The following is a 23,352-nucleotide window of genomic DNA, read 5'->3' on the forward strand; positions in this document are numbered from 1 at the left end:
CTTCATACACTTTGTAATCAATAAATGTTTTATGTTGCCCCTTTAGTATCTATAGCTATTCCCCAAAGTTATGTTACATGTTCCCCTTAAAGAGGATGAATCATTCTGGCCCTTCAGGATCTGATATTCTTCTTCTCTGTCAAATACAATTATTTGTAATTAGAAGCCTGGCTCCAAAAACAGAAACTTAGATGAAGAAAAAATAAATGTTACCAGCATAGATTTCTACATCCATAAGTCCCTGTACAAAACCTTTTTCTCCATCTATATCCAACTGCTATCTGATGCTTTCATGAAGCAGAACGTGTTATAGTACACAACACAGGAAAGCTAAAGTAGCAATGAATCTTGGCTTTGTAAAAGTCTACAGGGATGCCCATATGCCAAGTCCAAAGGACACAGAGGACCAATACCTCTTCGCTGACTTGTCCAGATATGTGACATGGACAGTGATGCTACCAAAGGAGCTCAGGGAATCCCTGGCACCACTAGTAGGCCCTAAGGCACAGGTATTAATAAAGAAGAGGACAATACAAGGTGAAAAAACCATTAATGGCTCTACAATGAATGAACTAGAGAGCAAGAAAAGAAGAAAGAAAGAAAGGAAAAAAGGCACAGAATGAAAAACTATAGAATCACAAAGTCAGTGGGAAGGAATAACTAAACCAAGTGCCTTATGTATGTTAAAGTCACATGATAATCCTCTTATCATTTTGACCTCATTTTAAAGAGGGGGAAACTGAGGCTTAGTGAATTTAGCTTACTTTCCTAGGGTCACACAGTTAGCAGGGGACAGAGGTGGTATTTAAGCATGGGCTTTTCTAGCACAAAGCTTGTGACTGAATGGTATGTACACACTGTGTAACCTTAGAGAGCATCTCTGCCCCACCCTCCCATGAAGTTTCAAATCTCTCTACTCCCTTGGCCAAGAATGGACAGACTCCCAAAAGTGCCCTTGATGCTAAGGCCCTGGACAGCACTCAGCAATTCAGCCCAGCTCTGCATGGCTTTGAAGTTGATTTGCTCCTTGCATTAACCTAAAGTATGTCTCCCTGCAACTTCTACCTATCTTTATCCCAGAAGATAATCAGATCTGCAGCAAATAAGGTTTCCTATAACAGCCCTTCTAAGCAACTTTAAAAGGGGGAATGGAGAATGTTAAAAAGAATTTCAAGGAAAATCTTAAAAATATGTACAAAATGCGTCTGTGTGTATATATTATATATATATATATATATATATATTTTTTTTTTTTTTTTTTTTTTTTTTGAGATAGAGTCTTGCTCTGTTGCCAGGCTGGAGTGCAGTGGCGTGATCTCGGCTCACTGCAACCTCCACCTCCCAGGTTCAAGTGATTCTCCTGCCTCAGACTCCCAAGTAGCTTTGGTTACAGCCGCGCACCACCACGCTCAGCTAATTTTTTTATTTTTAGTAGAGACAGGGTTTCACCATGTTGGCCAGGATGGTCTTGATCTCTTGACCTCATGATCTGCCCGCCCTGGCCTCACAAAGTGCTAGGATTACAGGCGTGAGGCACTGTGCCCGGCCACGTGTACATTTTAAAATTGGACGTGTAAGAGTAAAGAGCCCTGGGATCAATAAACTTACTAAGGAGAAAGATGAAGGTGGGCCTGTCTTTGGTTAGTTACTTCATGGAGGATGATGTAAAACCATTTCTGTTAAGAAAGGAATTGGAGTTGCCTTAATTAACTTTTCGCATAAAAGATTTAGTTTAAAATGCTATTGATCTGAGAGAGATCAGAAAGTGTTGAGGTTTTCCTTTCTTCCAGAAAAGCTTAAATTGTACATTTTCTTTATCTTGGAATGGTTCAGATATAAGCCTGCCTTAGGTAGGAGATTTGTAAGCTTTCTTGCTCAGCACTGGTGAAAACCTACGTAGTAATAAGAGGCTCATTAACCAGTGACCTTCAAGTCAAACAAACTATCTGGCTTTTAGGCCCCATCCATAAAGTGGAAATAATACTTGGCAAATAGATATTCTGAGACTGCTGTAAAAACGTTGCTTTTTGGTCTTACTATTACTGCCCCCCAAAATATACTGATTCTTCATCTAGAGTTAAGTTCTAAAACAGGCAGAGAAATTTACTTCAAAGTAATTTTTGTCATTTAACAATTTTCACTTTCCTATTTACAACCACCTCTTGGAAGCACAAAATGGAAGGTAGCCTCTCTGTCAATGCACTGCTCTAATACCTAGATTGCGTACTGGCTTCCGTGCAGGACTGATCACAAGCTCTCACTTTTTTCAAAGAGCAAATGATTAGGAAACATAGAGGAATTATCACGAAATAAATGGATGAAAAAGCAAGTAGAAAATAGGGCCTATCAATCTTTTCCCAAGAGTAATTATTATGGTTCACATTTATAAAAGCAAAGATCACCTATTATACTTTATGTTCTTTTGGGGTAAAAGCTCAGGGTTACAAATAATACTCTTTCCCTGTATTGAAAATAATGAGAGGATTATTTCTTCCTCCCATTCACAATCCTTAATCCCGAACCATTTCTCACTCAAGTATTTTCACAGCTATACCTGAGGAACAAAGAGGCACATAAATGTTATAACAACAATTTCCACAAGTTAAAAACAGACGAAAGGGTCCAACGTCAGCAGTCAAAGGCACCAAGGCAACATAGGTAAATGCTTAGATAAATGTGTTAAGATAGTAACAACTCCTAGAATTTTTATCATTGTTTGACACTACTATCTCCGTGTATGGAGTCTCTCATTTGAAAATGAGCTTAAAAAAAAAAAAAGAGTCAAATTACCTAGCTTTGCTATTACCTACCATTACTCCCTACATCTACCGAATAGTCTACTATTATGACTTGTAATGCAAATTTAAAAATTCAATTACATTTCAAGCTTATCTTAATAAGCATCCCAGAAATTTGATTTCTGACCCCTCTACTTCTTATAAGATATCTCACCTAAAAATTTTGTAAAGAAAATTTATTAAATTTACTTATAATCCCTTAAATAACAATTGTTTATATTTGTGTTCAATTGTAGACTTTAACATAGCTGTAATAATCAGTGTATTGTGAATGAATTCTTTTTACATTTATTTTGTAAAGTTTTCTAATTGTTTTATTTATGTCAAAATGTTTAATTCTATTAGTTTTAAACAGAATGTAACTATGACTTCATTTCTTGTCTTAAATGAAATTTCCTTGTTCTAACAATAAGCTATATTAAAATGGAGGCCTACAATTTTTGACCTGGAAGTACAGAAAAAGGCATCTGCTTTTATAAACTTCCTTCTCTCAGAAGACTCAAAAAAATTTCACTTGTCATTTGTTCACTTTGATGCAGCAGGTCAGGAAGAAAAAAAAAAGTCCAAAATTAAAATTATATTTACAAAATTTTATTTACTAAAATTATACTTACAAAATTTATAACTTTCTTGAAAACACCTGCAAGATCCATTAGTATTAAGACAACTTTTAAAGAAATCAACATTTCATCTGTTTGCACTAAGTCATGCCACTTTCTTAAACCTTAATTTGGGTTTGGTTTATATGTAAACCTCTAAAACTTCAGAAGATATAATTAACATCATGAGGACAGTAATGGTAATTTTCTCTAATATTTCACAAGGTGGGGAGGTGAGTTCCCTGAAATCCAGATGGACCAACAGCCTCACATTAGCTATCATCTCTTCACCTATTACCACAGATACTACCTGACACCCCCTCTCCACCCCACCCAAAAGGAGATATTTCATAACAGCAAACAAAAAAAGTATTACAAAATTGTCATGAAAAGCTATACTTTTTTTGAGATGGAGTTTCACTCTTGTCGCTCAGGCTGGAGTGCAGTAGCGTGACATCTCAGCTCACTGCAACCTCTGCCTCCCGGGTTCAAGCGATTCTCCTGCCTCAGCCTCCTGACTAGCTGGGACTACAGGTGCCTGCCACCACGCCCGGCTAATTTTTGTATTTTTAGTAGAGACGGGGTTTCACCATGTTGGCCAGGCTGGTCTCGAACTCCTGACCTCAGGTGATCCACCCACCTCGGCCTCCCAAAGTGCTGTGATTACAGGCGTGTGCCAAGGTGCCTGGCAAAGGCTATACCTTAAAGTGGTTTTCAAGTGCTCTAATCCTACTCATTATTTTTTGAAAGATAGTGAAGAGCAAAAAGACATTATACTTAGAGGAGAACCTCAATAATGCAGAAATAGTGGGGCCTGGTTAACTTTACATATGTAGAAAACTTTATGTCAAACCACAGGGTGGACTGATTCCAAGTCATTCTGAGGATTCAATTTTCATTGTGTAGGCACAGAAGGTATAGGACAGGGGCTGCCAACCTTTCCAATGCAAGCTTAAAAGCAGTAAACCCCTTTCCTTTTTCCCACTAGTGGAGTGCAGGTAATTATGGGATAATGTGCTTATCTCAAGGTGGAAGCAGAGAGAGGGTATACATTTTAGAATCATAGATTTTCAGCTTATTTTGCTGTGATTTACCTCTTTCTTTCTCACCAAAATGGAAAAAGCTTTGATTCTGATTATAAAATACCTGCTTCTTATTTTTTTAAAAAATCAGATAATACAGAAAATTATAAAAAGTCAAAATCACCTATAATCTCCACTCAGAGATAATTACTTTTCTTTTTTTTTTTGAGATGGAGTTTCGCTCTTGTTGCCCAGGCTGGAATGCAATGGTGTGATCTCAGCTCACTGCAACCTCCATCTCCCAGGTTCAAGCAATTCTCCTGCCTCAGCCTCCGAGTAACTGGGATTACAGGCATGCGCCACCACACCCGGCTAATTTTCTATTTTTTAGTAGAGACGGGGTTTCTCCATGTTGGTCAGGCTGGTCTTGAACTCTCAACCTCAGGTGATCCACCTGCCTCACCCCAAAATGCTGAGATTACAGGCATGAGCCACCGTGCCTGACCCCGATAATTACTCTTAATGTCTTGTTGAAAAGCGTTCAAATTTTTTTCTATGCATACACATACATATGTTTTGGGGTATTTTTTTGTTTTAAGAAACTAAAATCAATTATAAACTCTAGGGTAATCACTAAAACCTTTTTAAAAAGAAAGTATAATTGACATTCTAAAAGAGGAGATAAAATGGAATTATATGAATTGTTAACTTAAAACCACAGTAGGCAGTAAATGTGGGGGGAGAAACAGAGCATATGCAATGAATAGAAAACAGTTACAAGCATGGTGGATATTAATCCAACTATATCAATAACCACTTTACATGTAAATTACCTAAACACACCAATTGAAAGACACAGAGTGTCAGAGTAGATAAAGAAAACAAGACCCAAATATATACTGTCTACAAGAGACCCATTTTAAATATAAAGACTTAGGTTTAAAATACCTAAGGGATTTGAAAAGGAAGCTGAGATCATAGCAGTAAACTGCTTGGAGATCTGATTTTCTATCTTTCTGTGAAAGACAAAATGTTTACCTATTTTACAACATTTGAGGAATATAGAATCACATTATTTGACACAAATTAATGACAGATGAATACTGCATGCATATACTGCTCCCTCATCTTGCTTGTATCCCACAAATAAAAATCTGCCAATCATAAGAGCATTTACTTTCTTTCTTTAAAATAACCTCTCATATCTTATTTCTGGAAATAGAGAAATACTAATAAATGCTGTTATCCTTACCTGAGAGTGTGTGTGTGAGAGAGAGAGAGATTACTGTAGCAGATGCCTTTTTTAATATGGTTCAGTGTTCAACATGAGCTGCTAAACTTTTGCTACTAGCATAGCTATGCAATTATTTACTGATCTAGCAAGTTTAATTTTAATTTTAGATGCTAAACAGATACAAAAAGTCAGCTGGTTTTCTACATTCTTCCTAAATTTAATGCCCAAGAAGGCTATTTTCCACTGCTGCATATGTAGTATGTTCACACTCATCAAATATATCTTGAAAATAGGCTCTTTCAGACACACTAGATAGTCACATTAGGCTAAGACAATTTCAAATATGCCAAAGGTACATTCTGAATTATACATACATATCTTGATGCCACAGGCAACAAAACAAACCCCCAGAACTAGCATTAGACTTATTTTTGTGGTTAGAAAAATGACTAAAAATTTCCCATTGTGTGATGATGCGTGAATCTTTGATCTCTATTGGTCTGACTTCATACTCAGGCTACTTAGTTTATTTTGAGAAAACAATCTTTCCTGTTGTTTCTCAGGAAATGGAAGAACACATTTATGAACAATGTTTTAACTTTCAGTTTAAGTGGTTTTAATATTTTAACTATTTTCACTTTGAAGAGTATATAATTATGTGGAGAAATTAAGACTCTCAAAAAGAAACTAGAGCAAAGGGGTGGAGAGGCAATTGTATTCTCAGACTTCAGCTAAAAGGGTGCATTTTTAAAAGATGCCTCACAAAAACTGTTACACCCTGTTTCTTCCTGTGAAGAGTTTTCCAAGCATTAAGTTGTGTAATAGCTTAATGGGGGAAAAGGAAATTCCCAGGTTTCTCTCAAATCGGCATGAGCATAAAGAAAGATTAGAGGCTTAATTTACAAAGGAGTGTCCTATCACCTGCTTAGGCTTGTTAAATTATTACAATAATCTCTGGAGCCACTCATCTGACTGGATTCACTTTTTAATGCTAACCACACCTTGAGGGCTTTAAGATGTTATCCCTGTTCTTAAAAGGGGGCTCAGACAGTTAAATGGCTTTGAAGAATAAGTACACCTTCCAGAGGAAGAATACAGCCAACTCAGAAGAGTGATGAAATCCTTCAAAATCTATAGGCAAAGACATTCAAGGTGCAGTGATGGAAACGGAAAGGAGAAAGGACTCTTAAGGTAAGATCCTCTGAATACTTAGCCTTCTCCAACTGTTCGATTCTCTTCTACAATACTACACTTTTAACTAAGAGTGAGAAATGAGCCTAGAAAAAAGAAAATGCAACCAGAGAGAGAGAGAGAGAGAGAAACAATATAGAGATGAATGCAAAGAGCATCACCTTCTGTTATGAAACGACTAAATTATCTGCTACCAGTGATTCCTCAGGAAACCGTGGCACTCAGCAGGAGGGGCAAAGGGTAAATCCAAACTGTCTACCCCACGTGCAAATCCCATCACAGATTCATGCTCCTGTCCTTCCCCTTTTCTGACTTGCTACCCCTCTCCCATTGCCATGTACAGACATAACTGCAGACACCTGGGTACGGTTATCTAACAGCTGTCCTGCTGTTCATGCTGTCAACTTCCCAAAGGCTCTGGGATTAGCGCTGCCATCAGAAGAACCCATAAATGATAAGTGATAGGACTCTAGCTGCTCTTACTCTCTTCTCCACTTATTTTTGTCTAATGATGTGCAAATCTCACAGAAGTTCTGAGAGCTACAGAAGACTTGAGAGGACATTAAATGCAACTTCCCCCATTGAAAGATGAGGAGGATGAACTCCCCGTCTTCCATTAAATGGAAGAACTAGGACTAGAACTCAACTTCCCTAATGTTAAGTCTGTTGCTCCTTCTCTCCTCCTGTCCAATCTTTAAATCACCATCCAAACTTAATGTTTCAGGCAGGGCCTGTGCGTTCTATTTTAAAAGGTCATTCATGCTATTCATATTACAGTACTCTATCAAACAGAAAAAAAAAAAGTCCTCCATCGGCACCTAACCACCACTGACAAAACTACAACTGGGCCTTCAATGATGCACAGCTATCACTCATACTAAAGCACTGGGCTCCTTTTACAAAGGTAACTGTTACTAACTTCCAGCTGTCTCCTCAAGGCCCCACACTCTCAGCAGATTTCATCTCCTCCTTTACTGAAAATATCCAAGCCATCAGGAACAAACTTTTTCAACTTCTTTCCCATCCACTTGCATATTCACCTACAGCCACACATATCTCTTCCTCGTCTTCTCCTGTCCCAATGGAATAAACGTTGCAATTCCCTTTTATAACAACCCCTTTGAGTATGCTTGTGCTCTAGAACTTGGCCCCCCTATCTTTTCTGGAACTTTACTCCATTAATGATTTCCTCTTCTACTTGTAGTCACTTCCTCACCACTATTCTCAACCAAACTATAAGCTCTAATCACTATCACACACATACACACAACTCCTCGCAAACGTGTACACACCCACGTGCATCTGCTCGCTCTCCTGCCTGTGCTCTCTCGCTCTCTCTCCATTTGATGCCCCCACTTCTTAACTCCTCCTCTTTCCTCACTGGTGACAATCCAGTGTTAGGCTTTAGAGGCCTTCTGACTACCCACTGAATACCTAACTGTCAGATCCAATCTCCTATATTCAATCTTCACTCTACCGGACCCTTCTGTGCCCTGATAGGACCTGACAGCTTTTCCCTATTTACTCTCTGGGCAGCGTGGCAAGTTGCTCACCTGAGGTTTAGACACCCTGTCTGTAAAAGACAATAACATAATTATTTCACAGGAGATTGTTGTAAGAATTGTATAATATATAAAAACAAACAAACAAAAAACACCTGGTACTCAATGTTGTCACTTTTGTTTTCAGATTTTCCTCTTCTTTTGTCTGCTCAGTCTTTGATCCTTTGGCCATCCCTGTGGAGTTTCAACGACATGCATGGCTACCACGATCAATCCTAGTCACTCTTCAATAATTGTCTCCAGCCCTCACTTCTCTCCTGGGGCTCAGGCCTCTTAAGATCAAAAGAATGCCCCACAGACACCCCAACTCCACTTCAACTTGAACTCACAATTGTCCCTAAACTTCTTATGTTTTCCATCCTTACTAATGACACCTTCAGATGTAAGTCATCAAAACCAGAAGAACCAAGAATCATCTTTTTCCTTCCTCTTACTCCCTTCCTACTTTCCATCTAATCAATAACTAATTATTTCTCCTAATCATTTCTTCAATCCAGTCTCGCCTTTCCTTTCTCACCTTCATCACCTTAGTTTGGGTCCTCATGATGTCTGCCTGGATTATGATCATAGCCACTAAACTGCTCCCTGCTTTCTTTTCACATATCTGAAAACAGAGATTGCAACACTTATTTTACCTTTAATGACTCCACAATGCTGTCAGGATAAAGTTCACACTTTCAGAAATGAAATGCATGGCCCTAGACATGGGTTTGACCAAGAACCCAAGCCAGTAGGCACCTCCAGCCTCTTCTGCCCTCTGTACCACCATCGCTTGGCTCCATCCACTCCTAGTCCATGTTCCACATTCACTGAGCCCTCTGGGGCTCTGAACCTGGGCTGTTTCCTCAGTCTGTCCTTTCTCCACCTCGGCCTGGTAAATGATCTCAGCCTCTCAAAATTCAGCACCAAAATCCCCTCCTTCAGGAATTCCTTCCTCACAAACAAGAAAGAACAGAACACTCCCTTCTATGTGCCCTACTCTCTATCATTATCATCACAATATATTGCTATAAAGTGCCTTAAGTTATAAAAAAGTTAAGTTCCAGTTAGTGGTTTATGAGTCTATCTTCAGAGGCTAGGCACCATTTCATACTCACATTGCATCCTCAGAACTTAACAAAATGACCAGTACACAGGAGGTGGGGATGACGGGGAGGGGCGGGGACTAAGATTTACTAATTTGGAGCTCAGCAAATGTCTCCTGTTGAATGGATGAAGTAGTTTGGCTGCCAATTATATTACAATAATTGAATAAGAGGTAAGGCTGGTAGGACAGCTGCTAAGGGGAGCACAGAGGAATCTGAATGAGAAATGGAGAACTTCCATACTGATAAAGTCCTCTAATGAGCATGTAAGTTTAGTCAGGTCACTAGCTAGGGCTGTTATAATCAAACACAAGAGAATAGCTAATAAATCCCATTTAAAGCACAATACGAGAACAATTCCAACAACCCACAGATATCAGTCTTATCCGTCTCAGCAGGTTTCAGACCCTAGAACATTCTATATTATGATTTTATCAGACTTTGTGCAAGCTTGGTAAATCTCAGCAGTTAACTAAAAAGACTGCAACTCTCTCCTGTGTCCATAAAGCACCTGAAGAACTACAGACACTAGAAAAAAAAAATACAGCTATTATCTACGTAATCCTATAACTATTGGCCAAGGTTAACATCTTTGTCTTAGCCTAACCTTGTCACACAATATCTATTTTGAGACCCAAATTTGTCCCCATCATGATTTCAAATTTACTTATAATAATAAGCCATGCTATGTACACAACATGGTTTCATCACATTTTAAAAACCAAGGTGGTGCCAGTCGCGGTGGCTCATGCCTGTAATCCTAGCACTTTGGGAGGCCGAGGCAGGTGGATTGCCTGAGCTCAGGAGTTTGAGACCAGCCTGGGCAACATGGTGAAACCCCATCTCTACTAAAATACAAAAAATTAGCCAGATGTGGCAATGTGCACCTGTAATCCCAGCCACTCAGGAGGCTGAGACAGGAGAATCACTTGAACCCAGGAGGCAGAGGCTGCAGCGAGCTGAGATTGTGCCACTGCACTCCAGCCTGGGCAACACAGCAAGACTCTCGTCTCAAAAAAAAAAAAAGAAAAAGAAAAAAAAAGACAAGGGGAAAATACACTGTACTCTGCACAGGCACACAAACACCCACTTACCAAATAAAGTGACCTAGCATTCAGTGTGACATAAATTGCAGACAGGGGGAAGAATAAGACCCACTAAACTGAGAAGACTAGAGCAAAGTAAACTTGGAGAAAATCAAGCTGAAATTGACAAAGTTGTCCCAATAATAAAGAGACATCTGTAATTAAGAGACTTTCAAGAGTATTCACCCATGCAGTCAGTAAGCATCACACCTCATAAAACATTCATTCAAAAGCCGTACCAGGAATGTACATCATAGCTCTACAAGCACATACAGAGCAACAGAGGAGGACAAGCCTTTGCAGTGACACACCACTGCCCTACACAGATGACTAAGTATGAAAGGGAGTCATAACTGCTAACAAAAGAAGAAAAGAAAAGACAAAAAAAAAAAAACCCACAAAAAAACAGAAGAAAATGTGACATAAGCAATATTAAAATTATGTTACCAAGTAAGGAAATTAAACAATATTCCTAGATAGGTCGACACATTTCTAGAAAAATGTGTCTTTTAGAAATGTGTTTTTAGAAAATGTGTAGCTGCAAAAAGTTAACACATACAAATAAGGGCAAGGAATCTGCCTCAAAATAATCTTAAAGTCTTGAACTTTAAAATTTATATTAATGTATCAATCATAACAATAAGGTCAAGTTATATAAATGTACATGTAACAAGAAGTCATGCTAATAAAATCATGTTATATAAAGGTACATGCAACAATTAAAACAGTGTATCCTATAGTAAAGAAATGGAGTCAACCTAAATGTCCATCAATGACAGGCTGGATAAAGGAAATGGGGTACATATACACCAAGGAGTAGTATTCCTTGATAAAAAAGAGCATAAAAATTCATAAAAAAGAACAAGATCATGTGCTTTGCAGGGACTTGGATGGAGTGGGAGGCCATTATCCTTTGCAAACTAACACAGGAACAGAAAACCGAATACCACATGTTCTCACTTGTAAGTGGGAGCTAAATGATGAGAACACATGGACACATAGAGGAAAATAACACACAGTGGGGCCTTTTGGAAAGTGGAGAAGGAAGAGGATCAGGAAAAATAACTAATGGGTACTTGGCTTAATACCTGGGTGATAAAATAATCTGTATAACAAACCCCCATGACACAAGTTTACCTTTGTAGTAAACCTGCACTCGTACCCCTAAACTTAAAATAAAAGTTGAAAAATAAATAAATAAAACAGTGTATCAAAGGCCCAAGAACATACAATTAAGTCAACTGGAACCAAATAGAGATCTCAGAAAGAGACATCTACATATATGCACTGACATCCTAGGGGTAGCACCAAAACTCTGTGGAGAAAGAATGTACTAGTTGGCAAATAGTGCTGGGAAAACTGGCTCACAATATGACCAGATTTCTAAAAATAAAAATTGGGCTAATACTTTGTATCTCAAATTACAAAGAGTTTAAAAACCCAAATAATAAGAGTAACCTTTGAAGTTAATAAAAGAAAATGAGGAGAGACAACATTGTGAGCCCAGAATAGGGGAGGATTTCTTAAATGACTCAAAATGCACAGACCATAATAATAATATAAAGTGATGAGACAACTATATTAAAATTAAAGATTTTATTGTTGCTATTACTGAAAGGCACCATAGACAAAGTTATTAGGAAAGTGACACACTAGAAGAAAGTTACAATGTCTAAAGACAAAGAGGAATTAATTTCTAGAATACACAAGAAACATTACAAAAATTCTCTCAAGAAGTTCTTGCAAGAAAAAGGCAAGAGACCCAACAGAAAATAAAGGGCAGGCTAAAGACATAAAAAGACAATTCATGGAAAAGGGAAATTAAATTAAGTAAATGAAGACATGTTCAGCCTCACTAGCAATCAGAAAAAGGCAAAATTAAACCATTAGGTTTAATCAACATTTATCAGGTTGGCAGCAATCAGGAAATTTGTTAAAAAAAAAAAAAAAGGCATTATGCAGTATTGGTGGAGATATAAAGTTGGCAACTATCTGTGCAGTTCCCAGCAAAATTATGCAGTTCGTAGTACGCATATATCCTATGATCCAGCAATATTGTTTGTGGTCAATATCGCCTCAAGAAATTCTCATGAAGGCCAATAAATTCCATATGCCTAGGTTGCTTAGAAAAAAATTAATACATACTACATGGAAGCCAAAAATATTCATACAAATGTTGAGCCTTTCATGTCCCTATTTGTACTGTCTCCATATTGTCTACAGTTTTAACTTAACCTTTGCTGAAAGGGTAGGTAAGACTAAACAAACCATGATCATTTCTTTACATAGTCTAGTTTAAGAACAAGGAAAGCAGGATATACAGTGAGGGAAATGTTTTAGTGTTGGAGACTGCACAAATCTGGATCCGAGTCCAGGCCTTAGCTTGTCTGTGTGACTTGGAGTCTCTGCCTGCCTCAGTTTCTTCACATAAAACAGGGTTATTGGCTGGGTACGGTGGCTCACGCCTGTAATCCCAGCACTTTGGGAGGCGGAGCGGGCAGATCAAGAAGTCAGGAGATCGAGATCATCCTGGCTAACACGGTGAAACCCCGTCTCTACTAAAAATACAAAAAATTAGCCAGCGTGGTGGTGGGCACCTGTAGTCCCAGCTACTCGGGAGGCTGAGACAGGAGAATGGCATGAACCTGGGAGGCAGAGCTTACAGTGAGTCGAGATCGCGCCACTGCACTCCAGCCTGGGTGACAAGGCGAGACTCAGTCTCAAAAAAAAAACCCAAAAAACCAAAAAAACAAACAGGGTTATTACCCACTCTGCATAACACCAGGAGGATTAGAGATAATCAATGTCTATTTGTCAATGCCTGAAAAATATGGTGTTCAATAGATAGGAAGTAATTTCTTTTAACAAATAAAGGAACTTCATGAAATAACCCTATTAGATTTCCACGCCCTGCTCAACCTATCTCAAGCAGAATGACTTACATTCATGTCAATACAACACACACAGATATCAGAGAGACTAATTCAATATGAACTCACACATCAGTTTTTCCCACTGCAGAACAGGGATAAATCCTATCTCCCTTTCCTTAAACTTACCACAAATTGTAAAGGTTAAGATTGGGAAGCCTCTTTTAGCTTCTGGGAAATGAATATAGGGCTGGTGGTGGTGGTGGTAGCGGCTATGATCATCATGATTCTGAAACTGGCCTCAGAGTCCTGACTCTACAAAAACAGGGAAGGGATATTCGCAGAAGTATTGTAGGGAAAGTGCTCTTAAGAGAAATCCAGTTATCCGTGACTAACCGCAAAGATCTCAAAGCTGACCATGAAAAACGATTAGCCAGGAAACATGACCAGATCCAAAATCAGGGCTTAACACATCATCCTTTTAATGTACAACAAAGAGGAAAAATTCCACCTGGGAATCTTTATAATCTGATGGCTAACATATTATGCATTTTTTCATCACCATTTCAGCATTTTCAGTCCGGAGCAGTTGTTTTGCTTTGGCCTCAATTCCCAACCTATAGACTTCAGGGTACTGCAAGAGGTCTGTAGGCTGAATCCCTTCCTCATATATACATGCAGTGCTATTTTACAGATACAGGAAGATGCTGAAGTCATTATTTGCAATATATACTCGGCTGATATTAAATAACTCTCACGAAACATCTGCAATTATAAGAGATACGAAGTAAAACAGTGAACCAGTTAAGATCGTTGAAATCTTTTAATATTAAATAAAAGCTTCCTCATTTTGGTGTCAGGAGCCACTGCATTACAGTTTACAATTTGACTAAGAAGGCATTTTTTACTTTATAATATACATGAAGGGAAAAAAAGTTTTGAAAAAATGAAATCTTAACTTGCATTTATCTCCACTCCTAGTCCCCTCTTGGCCATTAACTTTTCCTTGGCATTTAACATCAAAGCTAGTTACCCTTTCATTTTTAGCCTTTCTGTTGGAAGAGATACACGGCTGGTTCACAAGCCACTGCAACTCACCGACAGACAGAAAAGGCAGTGCACTGCATATTAAGGAACCATACATGTATCATTTCATTCCTCCCTTACAAAAGAATGAGCTCTCATTTCCTCTCTTTTGCTCCTCCTTTACCTTCTCCTCTCCCTGAGGGTTTTGACCACAGTTTTACAGAGGGGAAGTTATAGGCCACTACAAATATTCCAATTATTGAAGAGAAAACAAATATTTTATCCAACACTTATGAAAAATGTACTCCAAATTTTAATTTGCAGTACAACAAATTAAACCATGATTTTACAGTTTAGTTAATGGTGCAACATTAAAACTGTAACTAAAAATAGCCTCAACTTTAAGCGCTACAAAGATAAGGAAATAAACTTACTTGCATCTAAGGAATGTTACAAAAATATTTAATCTATAATTTAAAGTTACATGGGTTTGCTCACGTTGTTCTGTAATGTGAGCCTCTCAGTGGATTACTGTGAGCTGGAATGAAAGAGTAGGGGATGTGCACAGTGGCAGCAGTAGTGGCGAGTGGAGAGTCATATATATCATTTACTAATTAATTAATTTTCTGGGATATAAACTGCCCTAGGAGTAAGCCAGAAGAGGTTTTTTAATTCTAAAAAATTAAAATATGGTAATCTGATCCCTTGGAAAGATACTTGCTCACTAAAACCTGACAAAAGGTATCTGTAAATTAAAATATATGACTAGAATTTTGGCAGAATACAAATCACACTGGTGCAAACACAGCTAAATCTAGTCACAGACACACAGGAAGTGTAAATTTCAAATATGAAAAAAAAACTGCTTTAAAAATGAAAACAAACCTTGAGTTCTGGGCAGAGCCTGAGTGAAGAGGTATAACAAAAAACCTGGAGATTTGGTAAGGCAATCCAGCTTTCTTTTGGAATGGCAAAGGACCACCTGAATCAGCACTGCCACCTCTTCCTTAGGCAGCGGATTTCCAGACTACAAAAGAACCACGGATTACATCAGAAGACCTTGTTCAGGTCCCAACAACTCCATTTACTAATACGACCACTGACAAGTTCCATCTCATCAGCCTGTTTCCTCTCTCCATAAACTGGAGAAAATGAATCCTACTTCACTACATCATTGAAAGGAGCAAGAAGAGTTTAGCTCTGTTGAAAGGAGTAAAAAAAAAAAAAAAAAAAAAAAAATCATATACACTGTGTAAACAGAAAATGACAATCTAAAGGCCAGTTATGATTTCTGAGTTTAAATATCACTAGAATAGAAGGAGACTCTGTTCTTAAATGGGAGATTTTGAGGCTCACAAAAGCTGTTCTACTGTATCTTAGAGCAGAGTGACAGATGCTAAAGAAAGTCCCCAAATAAATTAATAAACTGGGGGGCAAGGAACACACATAGGTATAAAAGTAGAGGCAGTGGCTGGGTGCAGTGGCTCACTCCTGTAATCCCAGCACTTTGGGAGGCCGAGGCGGGTGGATCATGGGGTGAGGAGTTCTAGACCAGTCTGACCAACATGGATAAACCCCATCAATACTAAAAATACAAAATTAGCTGGGCGAGGTGGTGCGTGCCTGTAATCCCAGCTACTCGGGAGGCTGTAGCAGAAGAATCGCTTGAACCCGGGAGACGGAGGTTGTGGTAAGCCAAGATCGCACCATTGCACTCCAGCCAGGGCAACAAGAGCAAAACTCCTCCGTCTCAAAAATTAAAAAAAAAAAGTAGCTGCAAAACACTATGGTTGTACAGGTCTTTCAAGAATCTCTCTTGACTGGCTGAGTGTGGTGGCCTCCCAGTATTTTGGGAGGCTGAGGTGGGCAGATCACTTGAGGTTAGGAGTTCGAGACCAGCCTGGTCAACACGGTGAAACCCTGTCTCTACTAAAAATACAAAAATTAGCTGGGTGTGGTGGCGTGCACCTGTAATCTCAGCTACTCAGAAGGCTGAGGCAGGAGAATCGCTTGAACCCAGGCGGCAGAGATTGCAGTGAGCTGAGATCACGTCACTGCACTCCAGCCTGGGTGACAGAATGAAAAGCCGTCTCAAAATAAAAAGAATCTCTCTCGATTACTTTCTCACTTTTCATGACATATTTGGCAAGAAGAGGCATAAACACAGCCATCTCACAATTAAATTCAAACTTAAGAAGTCCATGTCTATCTAGGAAGGATAAGTTTAATTGTTCAGTTTTCATAGTGCATTTTGGCTACTTAATGCCATGTACTTATTGAGTACATGTTTTGTACTCAAGCTGGTAAATTTGTACCACCCTGGTAAATTTTCCTTTCAAAGCAAACTTAATTATGTAGTAAATATGTTTTATGATAAAATTTTCAGCATCAGAATGCTATAGTCAGCATCCCACGTCATGAATGTAAATTCTACACCTAACCCTGACTCCTTAGATGGCTTGGCTACCCGATAAAGTGAAAGCACGCAGTGTATGTGATACTGTGCTACACAGATTCACTTTTCCTCTGTGCTACAGGGAGAGATCTTCTTTGGCAGAGTCTCACTTTCCTCCCCTCTAGTCATATGCTCACATCCCTTCCTCGGAAATAATAAAAATTAAGAAGATGCTACTGGCTTTAACAGGGCTCAAACATTTAATTTGAGGCCATATAATGATCCCATCAAACTGATTATTCTCAGCCATCCCACTCCCCTTAGTGTCCTCCCCAAGACTAGAGTTTCACCAGGTAGATAAACAGCCGGTAAAACAAGGCTAGGCTTTCACTGGGGGGAGAAGTCAATCTGAGTTATTCTGGAGAAAGAGGACCTGCCAGGGAAATAAAGATGCAAAACGTCTGTAGCATAAAACCAACCCTAGTGTTTTATTCTCCTTCTATGAACATTTGAGATGGAACACGATGTGGAAGTGAAATTATAATCTACCTGGTGAATCTGAGAAAAGTCACTCTCAATTTTACTTTGATGACAAATGGAATTAATAAAGATGCCTGGCTCATATGTTAAAGTACCTTCTGTCTCAGCGAGGAGGCCTGGCTCAGAAACCACAGTGGAGTTAACAAGCCAGACACCAGACTAAACATCTCAGAACTCGCTGCTGTGCCTCATTCCTGGTCCCTACCTTTCCGGTGTGTGCCTGCATCATTAATTCCCTCCGTTTGGCATGGCCTGGCTTTCCCAAAACAGAAACCAAGGAACCGGGGTCCTCTGTTTCAGCAGCTGAAGAGCTGATTTCTGAGCATGGACACTAAGATTCTTTTCTCCTGTCCACCTTACACTTCACCCACAACTCATCTTCTTCCTCTTCCCTACGTCCCAACCCCTTACCCTCCCACCACCCTGCCTCCCAGGACATTTATGTGTATGACCCCAGACCAGTAAGGGAGGAACAAAGAGCTGCTGCTTCAGGCAGCAGCAGCTGGAGGAGAGGGTGGAGAGGGCAGCTGGGGACTCCAGGAAGACTCCCCGGGCACTGGCAGCCCCAGCGCAGCCCGGGGCAGTCCAGCCTGGAAAGCGCCCTAGTAGAGTCCTCGCAGGCGGTCCCGCAGCGCACGCCCAGGGCCTTCCGCCGGCCCGAACCCAAGGGCGGCAGCAGCCAGAGTTTGGCAGAGACCCCGGGTGAGAAGCCAGTGGTGGGGGGCGGGCAAGTGAAGCTGCAGCACAGAGCTGGAGATGCAGATCCGACACTAGCAGTGCTCTGTGCCGCGGACTTCCCGACCCGCGCCCTGGACCCAGACCCGACCCCGCGCACCTGGACCAAGCGGCCACCCTGTTCTCTCAGGGCGCTCTCTGGGGACGCGGCTTGGGCGAGCTCCGGAGGCTGGAACCACGGCGACAGGAGACTTCACTCCTCCATCCTGAGACCCGGCAGCACGTTATAGACAGCCGTGCACTTCCTGTTTGAAAACACAGGGGAGAGAAAGAGCTAGAGAGATCCAAGTGTCGACAGCGGGGAGGAAGGAGTGCAGGGCGGCGGGGAGGCAAGACCAGGGGGTCACCGCTTGCATAACTGCCATGGTGGGCACCCAGCGCTCCTCTGGCCCTGGCGACCCCGCCGCACCGGCTGCCCGCGTGGTGCCGAGGTGGCGCGGCCTCGGCCCGGGCCCCCCCTGCCGGTGGCCTCGCTGCCAGCCGCCCGCCCGCCCGCCCGCTCGCTCACTCGCTCACAGCCCTTCCGTTTGCAGCTGCTGCTCGGGTTCTCCCCTCCCCACAAGTACCTAGATCAATGGACTCCACGCTTCCTCCGCCGGTGCCCAGAGTGGTCGGCCTTCTTTTTCTTCCTCTCTTCACCCTCCCAACCCCCACCCCTACCCCCCAGAAAATAATTACCTCGGGGAAGGTGTAAAGACAAGACTGAGCCTTTGCAGGGGAGTGGGGGCTGGATTTATGCAAATTTTTAAAGTTCATAGCCACATCCCAGTATATCCACTACAGCTCAGCAGCTGTGAGAGATTCAGGATGGGAAATTACTTGTCTTGTGCCTCGCTGGCTCAAAAGAGAAAGCGTGCACACAGCTGCCAACACAGAGCAGCCAGGAACTGCAAAACAGTAACAACAACAAAACTACATAGTATCCTCGGTTCCTCCTAGGGTCTCCACTCAGATCAACCTGTCAACCTCATCCTCAGAGTCTACCAACATTTATATATACCAATTCCACATGGAGCATAATCGCATGGTGCATTCTTCCAGAAAATGATTCCGTAGTTCTCTGTGCTATGTAATCACAGAGAAGTTCCATAGTCCTGGGATTACATTCATTCATTTTGTTGAACTCTGACTTAAGTGGACTTCAGTACAGTGTTAAAAAGAGTACACAGATGGCTTAAGAATCTGCTGTATGTAGAGTGTGCTGGCTATGGGGATTCGCATTTGCAACCTGCCTGCCCTTACATGCACAGTCTACCAGGTTACAAAGCGCTTACAGGACTGTCTCTTGACAAACGGCTCCTTTTATTATCAAGCTGTTGGCATTCATGGTTCCATACTCAAAATGGAGAATGGAATACAAACAATAATTATTCTACATATAAAGCTCAGTTTTGACTGAAGCAGAAAGGAACGGATAGATATTAAGCTCCTACTCAGTGCTAGACAACATCTCATTTTAAATCCCTCTTGGCCTTAATATTTTCCAACAGATCTGCAAAAGTCATATTCCCAAGTGAGGAAACAGGGTCAGAGAAATTAAGAAACTGTTCCCATGGCTCTGCCAGAAAGTGGTCAAATGGAGAGCTGAATACAGGTCTTTCCTGATTATAAAATCTGTACCATTTCCCCTACACTGCGAATTCCTACAATGATCACGAATTCTTTTTTTTTTTTTTTTTTTCTGAGACAGAGTCTCGCTCTGTCGCCCAGGCTGGAGTGCAGTGGCGTGATCTCGGCTCACTGCAACCTCCGCCTCTCGGGTTCAAACGGTTCTCCTGCCTCAGCCTCCCGAGAAGCTTAAACTACAGGCACACGCCACCACGCCCAGCTAATTTTTTTGTATTTTTAGTACAGATGAGGTTTCACAATGTTGGCCAGGATGGTCTCGATCTCCTGACCTCATGATCCACCCGCCTCAGCCTCCCAAAGTACTGGGATTACAGGCGTAAACCACCACTCCTGGCCAATGATCATGAATTCTAGCGAGAAAGTCCAGCACAGCAACCATCCTGTGATCCATCCCTTCATCTCTGAATGATCCTGCTACTTACCAGCTATTGCTGTTGTGCTAGGCAGTTTCTCTAACCACCTGAATAATACATACCTTAATTTCTTGGGCAGAGGATACTGGCTTTTTCCATTATCTACTGCTGGCTGTCAGCCTTTCCAGAATTACTTGGTGGCAAAAGTTCAAAAGGTTCTAGAATGGCTACTCATATGCCAAGGTACAAAGTCTGTCCAGTTCAGAACCTAACAAGCTGACTAAAATTCGATTCCTGCATTACTTTTTCTCTAACTGGGGCTCTTTAAGAAAGTGGCAAATGATGTTCCCAAAAACACACACGGCTTCAAGTTGACATTCTCTCATTTTCTGTTTCCTTCTGCTATAACACTTAGTTCACAATCACCTGTCAGTAGCACGCTGCTATGAGGCTCCTGACGCAACCAAATGAAAAGGTGATTAAGAGTCTTGGGCACTCAAAAAAAAAAAGGGGGGGAGTGGTCTTGACAATACTGAGGCCTCCAGACCATGAACTACACCTCACCCACCCTTTTCTCCTCACCTCACAGACTTGAATTGTAGTGCACCCAGATGACCATGGCCTTCAAGTACAAAGGCAGGGGCTGGGAAGAAGACTGCAAGGACCAGTGAGATGCATTCCTGTCCACCAGGCACTCGCAGTCTAATGAGCGCTTCTTACTAAAAGACTTCTCAAGGGATCTTAGCATCCTTTTAGGGTCTAGCTCTGTTCACCTTTTTCCTTCTCTCAATCCTTTGCTTACCGTGGTCCTGGCAACTCTTCATGTCTTTTCACAAACTTAATACTTCTTCCCAAACAGCTACCACATATTTTCCACAAAGTACTCAGTGTGGGGAGTGGGGATGTGAAGCAGGGCATTTAGCTAGAAACTTCTCTCATTTTAAAAACCCTGTCAATTATTACCATGTTTTTAAGGACACAATTATGTTTTGAAATATCTTTTGGTATCCCTCCTTCATTTTTGTTACTCATTATCTAAGAGCCCAAAGGAAAACCTCTGAAGAAAAATATTTAAATTCTTAAGAAAAGGCAAAGGAAAACTTAAACCTGCAGAGCCTTTGTTTTTTATATTTGGGACTCATGAGATTAGACTATCTAACTTCTTAAAATCTCTCTTAGGAAAAATTCAAAGTCATTAATCTAAAAACAGTCAACAGTAGACTATTCCTATTTTGTCCAAGTACTGTACTGAGTGATAATTTAATGATATATAGGAGAGTTTGTATGGTTTAATAGGTAACAAAATACAGAAGAGCACTTGGTGGGAGACTAACAACGGTATTCACCTATGCTGCTATGTCCACACCCAAATGTCTAATACTCTCCCCTCCAGAGCAGTGGCCAGCTGTGGGGGAAGGGCAGCCACATTTCTCTTTCTTAGGCTCCCTATAAACCCAAACCCTCCTCCTTATCAAAAATATTTATTAACATTCACTCTGTACGACTCCCAAAGTTTACAGTTTGGAGAATACAACACAGCCCCTGACATTTCCTAATCCTAACTACCATGAGGCCGGAACACCATCTCATACTTTCCCCTGGTCAGCTACTCGCCTGCTTCTTCTGTGTTTCATGCAGAAGTGTTTCTTTCTCATAGCCGCTGTTATGCTTTTGTGTGTGTGTGCATGCGCACGTGTGTGTGTGCACGTGTATGTATATATATTAAAATCACAACCTCATAAAAAGAAAAAATACGCTCTCAGGTAGGCACAAATTATGCCACAAAAGATTTTGGAAAAATGTGGAAGGTTCACTTTGAAAGTCTCCACTCCCTAAGTACCACAATCCCCACATGAAGAGACCAACACTGTGAAAGCCATTTTAGAAGCTCCAAATTCAGTTTCAAGAAATAGCTTTTCTGAGGACTAATGGGTGTGGAGGAGGAGATGATAAACTCATCTCTAAAAAACAATGCTGCTTATCCTTCTTCATCTTAAGAAAGATCTTAGTTTGGCGGTTAAAAATGTTTGCCACAAGCAATTCTCTGTGTGAATATCAGGATTCCTGGTGATTATTACACATGGATTTTACAAACAAGAAAATAAAAAATGACAAGCTGCCTGGTTACCAAAGAGATGACCTCTCTGCACTATCAGCCTTCACAGCAGTGTCCCTACCTTGTCTTCACCTCCGGTGTAGCACATGCAACAGGATTTTCTGGGAAGGAGGTCTCTGGCACTCACATTCACTTCCTGGCCTCTGCAAAACCTGAACCATGGCTTTCAAGGAAGCCTTTCGCAGAGCCAACTGGCTGGCCTGATTGGCATTTACCCATAGAGGATTATTAGCCATCTTTAAGGAACCAGAGTAAATGTCATTTCACATGACAAAATGCAGCAAGGGGTCGCAAATCATCTTTAAAAAAAATATGCCTGTAAGATAGTCTCCTGATTTTGAGCAAGCAATAAGGAAAGCACTATTTAAAGCACCCCACAGCATGACTTAGAAGATCCAGCCACAAGGCAGGTAGGGCCAGGGTGGCTACAGGCCTGAGCTGGTATCTCTCTAAGCTCAGTGCTCCAATTTCCTCAGCTTCCAAACACACACAATGAACCCACACACCTTGCACAAAATTACTAACATTACATAGAACCCTCACAGGCCCTGCCTCAATGAATTCTCAGAACTACCTTTGCAGAGAGGTGTCATTATTAATGTGTTACAGAAGCAGCAGCAGGGCTCACAGATGTTAAGTGATATTCTCAAAGCCTTAGGTAATGGAACGAAAACTCACCCTGAGTCTGTTCTTCCTTCTTTTAATTGAATAGAAATGAGTGGGTGCATTTTGGCTGTGGATATATTATTCTGCACTACATATCTTTTGCTCAGAAAACAAATCCCACTTTAAAAACATAACTTGTAATGCTCTCTCTCAAGTGCATCATACACCCTCATCACCTCGCCAGATTTTGGTAAAGTGTAAAGGATAAACATGTATTTTGTAATAGGCCAACTGACTTTAAGCCATAGGAATATAAGTAGATATAAATTAGGTAAAATATGCACTTGAGCTGCAGCTGGATATTATTTTATAAAATAATAAGACTGATCCACTGATCAAACTGTGATAAACAAAATCTTAATACATTTTTTCCAAGCTTCCTCTCTCATTCTTCAATTAGTATGCAAAAAAATGCATGTAAAGTAGGACATGATGGTTGATGTACT

General features: G+C 40.6%; 1 protein-coding gene across 7 annotated transcripts in view; it reads right to left on the minus strand.

Moving 5' to 3' along the window:
- Positions 1 to 23,352, minus strand: part of LRRC8D (leucine rich repeat containing 8 VRAC subunit D) — a 114,863-nt gene that overhangs the window by 73,947 nt on the left and 17,564 nt on the right. For 3 of the 7 annotated variants that reach the window (XM_019028458.4, XM_019028521.4, XM_055351932.2), the window contains exon 2: positions 18,243 to 18,387. The exons of 1 other annotated variant lie outside the window; for it this stretch is intronic. The gene's annotated coding sequence lies outside the window, so the exon portion shown is untranslated. Of the gene's footprint in view, positions 1 to 15,357; positions 15,655 to 18,242; positions 18,598 to 18,708; positions 18,794 to 23,352 lie in introns of those variants that run through there. 3 more of the 7 variants (XM_063697118.1, XM_055351935.2, XM_055351936.2) reach the window with 3 other exon arrangements.

This window comes from Gorilla gorilla, chromosome 1, assembly GCF_029281585.2.
Source record: "Gorilla gorilla gorilla isolate KB3781 chromosome 1, NHGRI_mGorGor1-v2.1_pri, whole genome shotgun sequence".
Taxonomy (NCBI): domain Eukaryota; kingdom Metazoa; phylum Chordata; class Mammalia; order Primates; family Hominidae; genus Gorilla; species Gorilla gorilla.